Raw genomic sequence first — 14,561 nt, forward strand, 5'->3', positions numbered from 1 at the left:
TGTTATCATTGATGATAACCTTACATTCGACCTCCACATCCATGCAGTATTAAAAAACACACCAGAAACTGGGTACCCTGTATAAATATAGACATTTCCTTAACCCCACTGCAAAAAAAAGCTCTAGCCTCATCCTTTATACTACCATCCTTACTATATGGAGCCCATATCCTCACCAACATCCAGTCCTCTCTGAAAACCAAGCCTGACTCATGTTACAATAACGTTTCCAAATTTTCAACACATGCGAAATTCTCAGCACATCACTGTTCATACTTACATCAACTAAACTGACTTGAATGACCACATTATCTCACCTACTTACAGTTAACTACTGTATTAACTTGACCTTCCTTTTCCTCCCTGTTGTCTTTGTATCACCCTAATAGACCCCTCAGATCTGAAAACAAACACTGCTCAAAGTGAAAAAAAAAACACTCTCCCAGCTGGTCAAATGCTCTATTTTTTTTACGGTGTCTAAATTTTGGAAGACTCTCCCATCCTCAACCACCTCCATCTGTAATCCTGCTCTCTTTAAGAAGTCCCTTAGACAGCATCTCTCATCAGACTAGCAATGCTCATGTCCAAATAAATGTTACTAAATACTGCTCCATCTACTTAAACCCACATTTCTGTGGCTTGCTGGTGTGTTGACTAACTCTCTCTACAACCAAACCCCACCTGCCATACCCATTTCTTCCCTCCAGGGTATCTTTCACTTCTTTTCTCTACCTTTCACCTTCATTACTAACCACCAGACCCATCACTCTGTCTTGACAAGTTCCTCTTCTCACACCTGAAATCTCTAACAGTTAATATCTAAAACATTGTCATCACATATGTATATACATTTTTTCTTGCATAAACTTCTTTAACAATGCTAATTACTTGCATAATGTAAATGGGTAGTATGTATATATAATTTGAAGCTTTTGCTCATACCATGTCCAAGCTAGTTATTGTATAATACTGCTTAACTCTGGTATAGGTTCATAGATTTATAGGTGGTACTAGGCTATTGGCCCTAGGGCCTATATAAGCCTAGCCAAAAAGGTAGCGTGGCTTTCGCCACCCAAGAGAATATTTTCCTGTGCCCCTGTCAAGCAGAGCCACAGAGGTGATCCCCGAGGTGAATTTCCTATTTCCCATCCAATCATCAATATTTTTCTTGAATAGTGCTAATGAAGAGCTTTGTTTAGTATAGATAGGTAGTTTGTTCCAGAGTATGGGAAGTCTCTGAGACAGGAATCTATCCCTCTAGCATGTTCTATTTATTGTAGTGACAAAGTTTAGGTCCCTAGAGCATGTAGCTCGGAGGGATTAGGATTTCTTTAAGTGGAGCATGTCCAACAACTCTGGGTTTGACATAGCTTTGTATGTTAGGCAGAGATCACCTCTAAGTAGGTGATATGCAACGGAGTAAAGCTGGAGTGTTTTGAGACAGGCTGCGTAGGGCATCTGTTTGAGGTCAGTAATCCTCTTTGGGAGGTATTTCTGTGGCCTTTCCAGTTGCTGTAGATGTCTTGTGGGGTACATACCAAAAGGGGTGTTGTACTCTATAATGGGTCTAATGAGTGACGAGTAGAGGAGAACAATGCCCTCTTTTTTCCTGGATGAGAAACCTTTTGTAATGAGGTGCGCCACATAGAAGGATTTCCTGACTACTGTGGTGATGTGATTATTAAATAAGAGACTACTGTCCACCCGTGTCCCAAGGTCTCTTATCACACTTTTGGTGTTAAGTAGACTACCACCTATGTGGTAGCTCATGGGTACAGAGTCTTTACCAAAGGGGATGACAATGCACTTTTTGGCATTGAGCTTGAGGCCATGGCATTGACACCAGGTATCTGTCTCCATGAGGCCATTTTGTAGGATGTCCACATCTTTAGGAGTTTCAATTACGGCTCCTAGTTTGAAGTCATCTGCGAACTTCATTAGCCAAAGACCTTCTGTGTTATCCTGTACTTCAGAAAAGTAGATACAAAACAGGAGAGGACCCAGGACTGAACCCTGTGGTACTCCACTTATCAGTGGTCTGAAGTCGGATTTGCAGTCTGCTACTTTTACAGTGTGGGTTCTGTCATTGAGTCAGTTGGCAACCCATCTTGTAACATATGGATTTATACCTAGTTTAGTGAGTTTATCTATAATTCCAGAGTGGGGGATGGTGTCAAAAGCCTTGGTGAGATCTAGACAGGCTGTGTGAACCACCTTACCCTCATCTACAGCTTTGGTGACTGATTCAAAAAAGTCTATCAGGTTTAGGAGACATGATCTGCCTTTGACAAACCCGAACTGGGTGGGGTCCAGAGTTTGGAGATTACCAATGTCTTTGTGCATAAGATCCATGATGATACGTTCCATGGCCTTGCAGACCAGGCTCGTTAGACTAATGGGGTGGTAGTTCCCGGTGTCTGTGGTGGCTCTCCCTTTGTGGAGTGGGATAAACGTCGCTGTGCACCATTTAGTTGGCACAAAGCCTGAGGTGAGTCTATGGCTGAACATGGTGCTTAGGTGGGGTGCCAGTTCATTCTGCAGTTCATGTGGAATGTAGCCTGGGATGTTGTCAGGTCCCATGAATGCTGTATTCTTGGCTTTGGAGAGTGTGGATTTTACCTGTACAGTCATTATTACAGGAACTTTGCATTCTTCCGGTATAGAGATGGGCCCTTTAGGGGTTGAGAGGGGGGTAAAATTAGCACTGAACCTATCTGCCAGGATGTTGGCAATATCAGTTGGTTTTCTATATTTAGTGCCATTGTGCTGCTACTCAGAGCAGATCTGAGTGTTGCCATTGAGATTCTTGACATAGCTATAGAATGCTGTGTAGTTGTCTTTAGAATCAGTGGCGATTTTGTTTTCATAACTAGCTTTGGAGGATTTTATGAGGGATCTCAGCTTCTTACTGAGGCTGACCTAAGAGTTTCTTCTCTTGTAGAGTTTGTTTATGGCAGGAGACCACCAGATTGGCTTTCTTTTTTTGGAGGATAGCATCTTTGTTCTGTTAAGGATAGCACGATCCATGCACTCATGTAAGTGCTTATAAAGAGCATTTGTGTAGGATTCAGCAGTCATACCTCTATTGTCCATCTGTATGGGTGTCGTGAAGTTTGCCACTTCTGTCTTAAGAAGCATGAAGTTGGCTTTGGAGAATGTTTTTATGGTTGTTTCCCCTAATGGGGGGTGGGGGCGGGATGTTGATGTCTAGGGTGATTAGCTTGTGGTCGAATCTGATGAACGAGGAATTGACCTCTGATGTGGAACACTAGTCGCCCATGTTGGTAATGACTCAACTAGGATATTGCTGTCCTGGTGGGGAAGTGGATATGTTGATCCAAGGAATTGAAATTTATGAATTCCAGATTTGGGACATGTGTAGTTTTCCCAATTAATGGTGGGGTAGTTGAAATCGCCCATTATTAGGGTTCTGGGTTGTACTCTAATATTTTCCAGTGTATCAAGAAATGAGGAGTGGGAATCCTGGGGCATAGTGGGGGATCTCTAGCAAGTTACAATTTGGATTGCGGTCTTGCCCAGAGTTAGTTGCACTTGGATAATCTTGGATGCATTATGCTGTGCAACTAGCCTGGAGGTGTGGATATCCTTAATGAATATGGACACGCTTCTGCCTTTAGTGTTTTGGTCCAGGTTAGGTTGCCAAAAGGTGTGGTATGAATTATAGCTTGGTAATGCAAGGGTGCTCTCTGGAGCCTTGAACCAGGTCTCTGTCACTGCACAGATGTCGATGTTCTCTATTTTAAGGAGTGCCTTGAGTGAATGCATTTTGAGGTTTAGACTTCTAGTATTGAGTAGCATTACCCTCAGATTTTGCTTGTTTGTACCTGTTAAGGTGGTGAATTTGTCATTTGAACCTTGCCTAAAAAAGGCACTATAGGGGTGGCATGAACCTTAGCCAGTATCCGGAATTCCAAGGGCGACAGGTGCAGGCCATCCCCAGCAAAGCATCGTGGTCTGTCGATCATGTCATCCCAGGCAGACAGATACTGCATCCGCTTAGAATGACACCAGAAGCTTATCCAATTGTTGAAGTCAATCATTTTGTCCTTGTACTGCGGTATCATTCTGAATGATGGCAGGATGCTGCTCAGGGCTAGTGTCATACCTGCCTGGGCTACAAGATCACAGAGCTCCCCCATGTCTCTTTTCATGTAGTCCAGGGAGGTAAGTCTCTAATCATTCACACCAACATGGACAATGACAAAGTCATATTTGTACTTGTTGTGGAGCGACCTCTGAGCCTCTGAGTGCATGCATTATGTGGCGGATCCTGGCACCCGACAGGCAGCTGACAGTAAATTTCTCCTTGTTTAGCCTGGTGAGTAGAACATCAATGTGCCTGACAATAGAGTCATCTATGACTAGAGTGTTGGGTACGTTGTTATGCCTTATGGGCTGTGGTTGAATGGCACACTGAGTTTGTGGGCTATGTGTCATTTGGGTCATGTTTGGGGGTGGAGGTTGCTTGTGTATCTGCTTTGGAGGTCTCTGTTGCTTGAGCAGATTTTTATTGAGAGCCTCTGCAAATGTAGGTGTGTGTTTCATGTTTCTATGTGTGTGTTTTGGTAGTGTAGGTTTTGAGGGACTATGTGATGAATGTGGTGTGGTGCAAGTGTTTACCTTCTCCTCTTGACTGCCTAGTCCAGTCTTGGGTGAAGAGAGCTTTGCTTCCAGTTTAGCTATATAAGTGCATCTCTCACAGGTTGTAGTGTTGGGTGGTAGGAGGAGAGGGTTGTCTGTGTACCTGAGGCAATTGCTGCATTGCCCCAAGATGCCCAGATTCATCAGGTAGACAGGAGAAAACACAGGGAGCAGACCCTTAGACATGCCTGGATAGGTGCTTATTTATTAAGTACTAAAAACTGTTTTCCTCTAGACAACTGAAGAACGTTGAGTGATGTAGTAATTTGTAACTTATTTAGTGCTTACAACAAGTTCTGAACAAGTGCTGAGCTCAAAGAAACAGATTTTAGTGCTAAAACTAAAAAAACTGGCTAGTTCTAAGCAAAAATTTGAAGAGCAGCCTTTATGGCGCCGAGAATAGTTTAACTCTAGCTAAGCGGCGATGCATGAAATGTATATATTTATCTATATATATATATATATATATATATATATATATATATATATATATATATATATATATATATATATATTTTTTTTTTAACAAAACAGTAGCAAATGAGCAACTGATTTAAACAAATTAACCAATTAACCAATAAAAAGCTAAAATCTGAGCCCCGTTCCAGCAGTCTTTGATCAGGCAAGTTCTAACTGCACATTTCTGCCGCTAGGGTGCAGGGAAACCTTCTCCAAAAAAAGATTGTCTGGATTAGTGCTCATGTTATACAAACAAAGCTAGATTCAGCAGGTCTGAATTTAGTCTATGCTACAGCAAACAAGGCGTACCAATTTCAGAAAGAAACAGTTCAAATAAGTAGGCACAATAACCCTTTAACCAGAAACTCCCAGCGCAGAAGGGCAGAATCTTGCCTGTCCTCCCACAAGAGTGCATGTATTTGTAACTTGCACCTGACTTGTTAAGTGTATGTCCAAGCTTGCTATTATATAATATTTGTTATGTGCATGTCCAAGTTTGTTACTGCATAATTGTTGTTAGCTCTGGTTTTTGTTAGTACTTATATCTAGTTACTGTTTGTATGTGGAGCTTTTCTCCCCAGGCCTCAACTGAAAATAGACTTACCTAGGCGCAGTGGACCTTCCCGGTAAACAAATGAAAGAAAGAAATAAAATATGACCTGCAAAGGGAATATCATGGGCTATGGCTAGATGTGCCAGATGGTAGGCTCTGGACACTACCAACTGCTGTATTCTGTCACCCTCTAGCCCTCCCTCAGGGGTCCACTCTCTATACAGTAACCCTTTGTCCCAGTATACAGATCCCTCCTTCCCTGGGGAATCAGGTGCCTCACTAGCTACATCCCTCAGGCCTTGTAATGTAGGGTCTGAGAACTGAGCTTCTCTCAACTCTCTCTTTGTAACCCTTCCCAGCTCCCCTTCTACAGGAAGTCTGCTATTCTCTGACAGTGGTGCCTCACTGTCAGTCTGGGTACTACTACTCACCTCTGCCATTGCAGTCACTCTGTCCAAGGGAACATCTGTACACACAAGCAGCTGTGGCTCGTCTTCAGTCTCACTGTTACAGTGTAGCTTCCTCCCTGAAGTAACGACCTCACCAGTCCTGGCTGCAAGTGTGCGGTCTGTTTGGGTCTCCCCAGGCTACCAGACCCACATGCCTGTCTCCAAGTCTGACTGCATTTAACTGCATGCATACAGGGTACAGCATTATCAAAATCATTCTCTATCAGAACATCTGTAGGGATATCCTCAAGCACACCTATTTGCTTGCTTCCTTTTCCACTCAACCCAGTCAAGGTGAACCCTAGCCAAAGGTATATGGAATGGGGTCCCTCCTAAAGCTCTGACTGGAGTAGACTGCCCAAGCAAGTAGTGCTCCTCTGTAACCATTGCAGGCTTTACATTGGTTAGTTAGGTCAGAGGCTGTGTCTCTCTTAGCCATGGCCTCTTTCCCATCCACTAAGATAGGCTATTGCCTCTTGTGGTAGTTTGGGACCCTTGTTTCCTCGAGATAACTTACTGCTGGCATTTTGTCATTCCCACATACTGGCTCTCCCACCTTTTATTCCCCACCTTGCTTCCGTGGACATCTATATACTACATAGCCCCACTGGTTGCATTTAAAACATTTAACCCTTGGTCATGGATGTGTACCTGGACTAGTGGCTTCCCCTGCTACTTGCGGAGTCTGTTGGGACAGTCTGGGCTGCTCAACATGGGTTCCCTTAGACCCATGAGCAGCACTGGTTGTCCCTTTCCTGTGCAGTTATGCCCTGCTTGATATTTATAGGTCTCCCTTCTTCCCCAACTCATCTGTAGTAGTGTATTGTCTATCAGCTAACCAAATTCTCATGTCCTCAGGCAAAGTGTTAAGGGTTTGTTCCCTCACCAAAAAGTCTGCCAGCCCTTCAAAAGTGGTGACCTGACATCCACTCACCCACCTATGAAAATAAGTGCTTAGTTTGGCAACATATTCACACACACACACTTTCTTCTGCCTTGCATCTATGCTCATAAAGCTTTTTCCTATAAGCTTCAGGTGTTAACTTAAAGCATTCTAACACATTTTGTCTGTATTATAATTTAAACAATCAGTATCATGCAGTTCAGAAATTGCAGTTACAGCTTTACCATGGAGTAAGGGGGTCAGGAACTGTACCCAGAGCCCTTGGTCAACATTATACTGTTTACATACCCTCTCAAACATATGAATGAAACTATCAAAATTATCCCACTCTAAATTGTGGAAGAAATTTACTGACCTTTGTTGCTTCTGGGGTTTGGTTACTCCCTTCCCCATTACCTCCATGACTCTAATGAACAGTCAGCATCTCCTTTTCATGTTGCCGCTGCCTCTCATTCTCCTCAGCCTGCAGACATCACAGTTTCTCATTTTCCTCAGCCTCCAGATGTCTCAGTCTTTCTGATGCTTCTATTTGCAAATGCTTGGCCTCCAATGCAAGTCTCTTTAACTCCAGATGGATTTTTAAGTCCTCTGTGGAAAGGTTGAGCTGTCCATTTTCTGAGAGTTGTACATCTCCACGGCCAGTCTGATTGTCCTCCTGGTTGCTGTTCTGTGATGCAGCTGTGACTAAAGCTGCAATCATGTCTGCTTTAGTCAAGTTGGCATGCATCAGTCCTTTAGCCTAACACATCTCAGCCAACTGGCTCCTTGTCAGCTTGGCATTCTCCTCTGCTCCCATGCTTGCCTGCTCTCCTTGACTAACTAAGCTAACAAAAAATAAAACAATTGTGATATGAACTCTGAATGTTCGCTGTATGGCTGATTGAGGGTACAAACACCTTCAGTGACTACTGTACACAGGCAACAGGAATTCAATATCCACACCATAACACCCCTATTAATATGTGATGTGGGTATCTGACCACTATCACCCAATTAATATGTGATGTGGGTATCCCACCACTGCCAAACAATTAATATGTGATGGCCCTGCACTGCCTCAGTAATCAAGGAGCCTCAATCCTCACCACTAGCACCAGTCAGGAACGTACACATTGGGAGGATGACAAGTATGCACACAGTAAAGTGCAATTTGGCTATCTCACCACTATCACCCAATTAATATTTGATGTGGGTATCCTACCACTGCCAAACAATTAATATGTGATGGCCTGTACTGCCCCAGTAATCAAGGAGCCTCAATCCTCACCACTAGCACCAGTGAGGGGCACACACATTGGGAGGATGACAAATTCACACACAGTAAAGTGCAAATTCCCTTAAGAGCAGACAGAGATCACAGTCAGTCTGGGGTTGGTCTGTCCCTCTTTCTCCAGATCCTCAAAAAGACTCCCCACTGGCACAGTTATAGGGTTATGATCTCAGCTGAAGGGTCATGCCAAGACCTCCAGCACGCTCTCTGCCCAACCAGTGCATTGTGTCCCTGCCCAAGTAGCTGATACACACACACTTTGAGATTTGATTTATATGCAAACACACACACCTGGGGAAGGCTGGCACAGGTTTACTAGCTATGTCCTCTTCTTCCCAGACTATAAGGTAGTTATCACTGCCACCAACTCCTACTTATCAGCAACTATAAAGGCCCTTAAAAAGGTGACCTATTCTACTGTATAATGTTACTATTATCCAAATGTAAGTGTGACCAAGACCAAGGCTACTTAGGAGTGGCCTGTACAGTGTCACCAAATACATATGCAAGTACTTTAAGAGCATAAATATGTCTCACAAACATCAGCCACAAAGATAGGTTTACATATATTTAATAATAAATAATAAAAGTATAAGACAATACTCAAACAACATAATAACTACACAGTTCAGAATCACATGAAATATTTTATAACAACATTGCAGGACAGTCTCAAATAAATACAGAAAACATCCAAACTAATCTTTACTATATTCCTATATATCTCTAAAAGAAATAACTTTTCCCTAGTTACATACTATTAGCAAAGCAAATTCAGATGATGATGAATGTTTCCAAGTCCAAGACAAGATACAAGATGCCCAATCTTTCTCTGAGAGAGTTCTTAAATTACTATCAAACATTACTGCTGGGTCAACTTGGTTGACATAACTTTTTGCCACCTGCCTTCAGTTGTCAGGCTAACAGATACCAACATCATTGTATCATCTCTGTGTGAAAAGTACATATCTCTCAGATGTGCAGCTACTAGGAAACAATGAAACACTTCACATTTTAAACCCTAGTAATTAAAATTACTTTCAAGACAAGAGAAAAACTTCTTACTCTAGACATTGTGTCTACTTGCTGCATTGAAACTGAGAGATAACACAATTGTAAAACATTTTGATTCCAACTTATTTGCTTCAAGTTTTGCAAGTTAACTCTGTATGTTCCAGATTTTACTATTAAAACATACATTTGCACAGGTATATAGTTTATACACATTTCTGTTCTTTTCCAGTAGGGTACACTGTGGTTACATTCTTGAAGCTCGGTACATAATATACAGTCCTCTTACTTTTGTAAGATAAGCATATGAGTCATATTAATATTCACAAATGGCATATGATTATTTACAAAATTCCAGATAGCTGAGCTGGCAGTGTCAGTCATCATAGGCCAAGGTTCTATCCACATGCCAAGATTTTGTTTAAAATGATTGATAAGTCTTAGCTAGGCTTTCCCTGATTGTGTCCTGGTATTGTCCATGGAGCATGATATTTTAATTTAACTTTTTGAAACAGTAACATATCTGTAGTTTTGTAGGGGATGCCTTCCCTTTCAGGACTCTGAACTGTGCCTTTGCTTACTGTGAACTATGCACACAATATTTCTTTCAGTACATGTACATTCGGTATGTCCTTCATCTGGCTGATAACTTCATTTTATTGCTGATATGTTACATTTATGGTATGTTACATTCATAATTGCTCCCTTTCATTTGTTATGATGTAATTAAATAATACATTATTTCTGCTTTTGTTCTCTGCAACCAAATTCCATGATTGAATATTTAAGATTTGATTAAGACGAAAGTAGCTTCTGCATATTCAGTCTTACTTTTATGACTGGATTGATTTCTTTTTTTAAGCTAGGCAGTATGCTAGATCTATTTCTCTGCTGTATATCTTATTAATTGTGTGATTCCAGCAAAAATTCTTGTTGTTGCTACTGAACTTACCTGTTTGTTCTTACCATAGTTACATACCAGCATAATATCCAATGGGCATATTCACTGCCATAAAGCTTGTGTTCATTGTTTCATACAGCATTCTAAGTTTACTCATTAAAAAAACATGGACACAAGCTTTATGGCAGTGAATATGCCCATGTGGAAGGATCAGGACTTATTTACTATGTTATAATGAACTTAATAAGGCTGCTGCTTAATTTGTTTTAAACATCTTAGTGATATATGCTTAAATTTAGTGTCTGGATATCATTGCACATTCATTATAGTAAAAGCTGCACCAACTTAGCTGTCAGACAAGCACTGAGTCATGATAACAGTAGTGTTTGTTTATCAAATGCTGAACAGATTTACAGAGCAATTCTCAAATTAGACATGTTGGTGTGCTCCCTTTGTAGGTATGTGAGTCATCTAATTTAATATAATCAAAATGATATAAAAGCCATGCTACAATTCTACTCTAATCTCACTCTTTGCTTCTAGCTGTGAGGGTAGCTTCATAATTGCTGTTCTGTTCTTCACCTTGTAAACAGGCTGAGTGCTCTATTACTCACCTGCAAGGTAAAGTAATGGATTTCCTGCATCTTCATTTTGGAAACATCAGAAAGGCCGATTCTCCTTTTTACAGAGAGATATTGAAATATTTACCCTTTTTTGAGTGGCACAAATTAGTCCCACAGAATAAGGCTAAACAAATCTATGTGTGGTGTGTGTAGAATTTCTCTTAAAATAGCCTCCTGCAGACAGGTCTGCTTTCAACATGCCTGGATAGATTTTTAAGGATTTGAAGCTGCATTGGGCTTCTGTAGTACAGAACTAGCTAAGGTATAATATGGTTCTAAAATGTAGATACATTCATGTTTGTTACATAGCAGTGAAAAAAAATCCATTTTAAAACTGCACACAGAAGTCAATGGAATCTAACTGATAGACAACATCATTACCTAGCCTTCTGTAACATATTTATAGGTCCAACAATTTCATACATTTAATTTTCAAATTCACAGCCTTGTGGCCTTCAAGAACTTTAATTGCAATAACCCCATGGTGACATAGCTATATAGGTTGATGAATATGTGTACATAGAAATATAAAGATTAGTAAAGAAAGTTAAAGACTGGACTCTTTCAAAGGCAATCCATGTTCCTTACATGGTTAATGTACCCAGAAGCATAGCTAGGGTGGGGTGAGCATCCTCGAGCAGAAGGCATCAGTGGGTGACGTTGGCAGATGCCGACTGGATGGCATTGCAGTACCGTCATTCAGAACTTAATGCCAGTATTGAATTTGTGGTAACAGCTGAAGTGCTTCCGTGGTCTATGTGTAGCATTCACAATGTTTGCTACAATTTAGAATGAAGAATCTTTTAATGTGTTTGTGTGTTTTTGCAACTATTTTTTTTTTATCCACAACTTGGCATTGAGGAGGATGCCAGATCAGTTTGCTCCACAAGATACTGCAACTCCAAGTTCTGGTTCTGAATGTATCTGTCATTTTTTTCAGTTACTGATATTTATTTTAATTTTGGTTAACCAGTTTGTAGTTAGATTACTCAGCAGTGCATTCCAAGCTATATAACTTCCTGCAAAAGGTCAAATATGTGTTTGGTCATCGGCATTTTAGTCTACAAAGCAGCTACTCGATAGGTGTCTGAGATTTCACACTTCCCGGGGTTGTGGAATATGCCCCTACCCTGTGTTTGTGTGATCTCAGAGTTAGTTTAAAATTAGCATGGGGTGTGGGAAGCTGTGCCCCAAAATGGTGAGTGCAGGACGGCTTGTCCCCTACAAAAACCATTTCTTTTTTTAATTTTAAATTTTCCATGCACCAGTACTGCTTCTTGGTGCGTGTGTTGTGGTGTGTCAACATATTCAAGTGAAAGTTGGATGTATTAAATCTGTAATACTACACCCATGTAAATAGAAGATAGCTAGATAGATAGATAGATAGATAGATAGACAGATAGATAGATAGATAGATAGATATAAGATATATATACAGATAAATATATAGTTACATATTTAGAAATGTTTACACATTGAGTCAAATAGGAGAACAGGATGAGACGTTGTTAAATAGACTGGGTAACATGCATCACTGTTTAAAATACAAGTAACAGGATTTAATGACAAAAAAGACATTTTAACAACTTATTAACCTTTTATTAATAGTTTAGCTTTTCTAAACTTATAATTTTTCTAGCAAGATACTATTGAACTTTTAGGTTATTACATGTGCCCTGGGTGAAGGTTGCAAAATGTGTCACTGTATTCAGTAGTGCGACTGGTGAGGAATAAGTTGATACAATTATGTCCCTAAAGTGACTAAGTGACTACTTATATGCCCTTTTGAATTAGATGGGCAACAGTATATACTTTATAGATATTCTGATACCACCCTTTGTTTTGTGATTGTTGAAAATCAAGTAAGGGAGGATGTTCCTTTTAAATTATATCTAACATTGTCAACTTTAAATATTAAGAATGATCAACTGATTTGCACAGAAATCTGGTTTTGATATCCATATCATATCCATCCATTGATATTCATCTGGGTAAAGCACCTAAGTCTATCTTAACATTTGATTCTAAAAGACAAAATTGTTATTTTTAAGCTTCACATTTTTTGAAAGTTAAGATTGCCTACACAATGTGGTATAAATGTTCTGAGAAATAATGTGAAACACCATGGTTTTATCTATTGGTATTTGACATATATATATATATATATATATATATATATATATATATATATATATATATATATATATATATATATATATATATATATATATATATATATATTCATATGTAATGGCCGAATTAACATTACGCTGAACTATACATTACCAAGACCACATTAACGAATGTACACATTGCCAAAAACTGAAACGACCAAACTGCACTATGCCAAACCACATATTGCCAAATACAAACAAAGAAAACCTGACCAGCACACCGACAACCCATTAGTGCACACCTTCCAAAGTAACATCTTTTAAATGTGCAATTAACACTAACCCGTTCTCATCAGCAATCCAAATACATGAAGAAGGAGTGCTGAAAAACACAACTGCATACCACAAAAGTCCAATCCCAAGAAACATCATCCTACATTTTCAATAGTAAAGAAATAGTTGTGATAAACTCCATACTAGTATACATGTCACAGACAGCATACCTTTCCACCTCCCCTGGATCTCCTTCATGGTTCTGCTCTACTGACTTAATTATTAACTCCGCTCCGTTTGTTACAACGTCAGTGATAGCTGTTGTGTTACATTGCTGAGCACGTTTGAACTTACATACCAAATAGCTCCTATGTTTTGCTCTCTTTTTCAAATGGTAAATGAAGCCATCTATAACAAGTACGTCTTTTCCTCTCTGCAATGTACCCAGTTGTAAACGCTACCCAAGCTTCTAGGTGCATTGCTCGTCAAGTCCGCCATGCTTTTGGTTTGTACGAGGTGCGTTATAGGACAATCCTACTATGTATTTATACAGTAGAGTGAAATTGCTATTCGGCATAGTGTAGTTCAGTCGTTTCAGTTTTCGGCAATGTGTACATTCGTTAATGTGGTCTCGGTAATGTGTAATTTGGCATAATGTTAATTCGGCCATTAGATATGAACATATGTATATATATATATATATATATATATATATATATATATATATATATATATACATACTGTCTAAATCTTTTAATATGTTGCTTATGTATGTAAACTAAGTTGGTTGATTGCTGTTTTCAAATAAATATTTTAACAGCCATGTTATATAGTAATATTTTGTCTGTTTAACCAAATGGTTACACAAAGTTTTTCCAGCTGGATGAACAATCAGAATTTAACCCTAAAGTTTAAAAAATAAATCTACAGCCTAAAGAAATCCTACCAGACAACACAAGAACTTGAAGCAAATGTTGTCAATTGTAGACTGCATTATTTAGAAGAAGACAAACAAGCTGCCTATATAATATATGATGCTTTGGGTAAAATAACCATTCTGATTAAAATCAACAAGAAGGCACTTCACGAATGTTGGATGATTCACCATTTACTTTTCCCAAAAGGCAAATTGGTCAACTATTTCATCTGCAGAGAGGATGTTAAGGCTAGGTATGTGTCATAAGATGATATGGTAGCAATGATAAAAGCATCTGTTGATCCCTATTTGGTGAAGGTTTATATCAAGTAGGTATTCCATTTGCTGCCTGTGCGGGAGGAAGAGGCCATTATTGGGTATGGTAGTCGATAATAAATTCTATTTTGACAAGGCCATGCCTATGGG

The 14,561-nt window shown here is 39.7% G+C and overlaps 1 long non-coding RNA gene across 1 annotated transcript in view; it reads right to left on the reverse strand.

Moving 5' to 3' along the window:
* Nucleotides 1-13,718, reverse strand: part of LOC122792247 — an 89,235-nt gene extending 75,517 nt beyond the window's left edge. The window contains exon 1 of the long non-coding RNA XR_006363298.1: nt 13,450-13,718. This is a non-coding gene — a long non-coding RNA (uncharacterized LOC122792247). The remainder of the gene's footprint in view (nt 1-13,449) is intronic.
* Between the last annotated feature and the right edge of the window lie 843 nt (nt 13,719-14,561).

This window comes from Protopterus annectens, chromosome 1.part2 (assembly GCF_019279795.1).
Source record: "Protopterus annectens isolate FY-2018-M chromosome 1.part2, PAN1.0, whole genome shotgun sequence".
NCBI classification, from domain to species: domain Eukaryota; kingdom Metazoa; phylum Chordata; order Ceratodontiformes; family Protopteridae; genus Protopterus; species Protopterus annectens.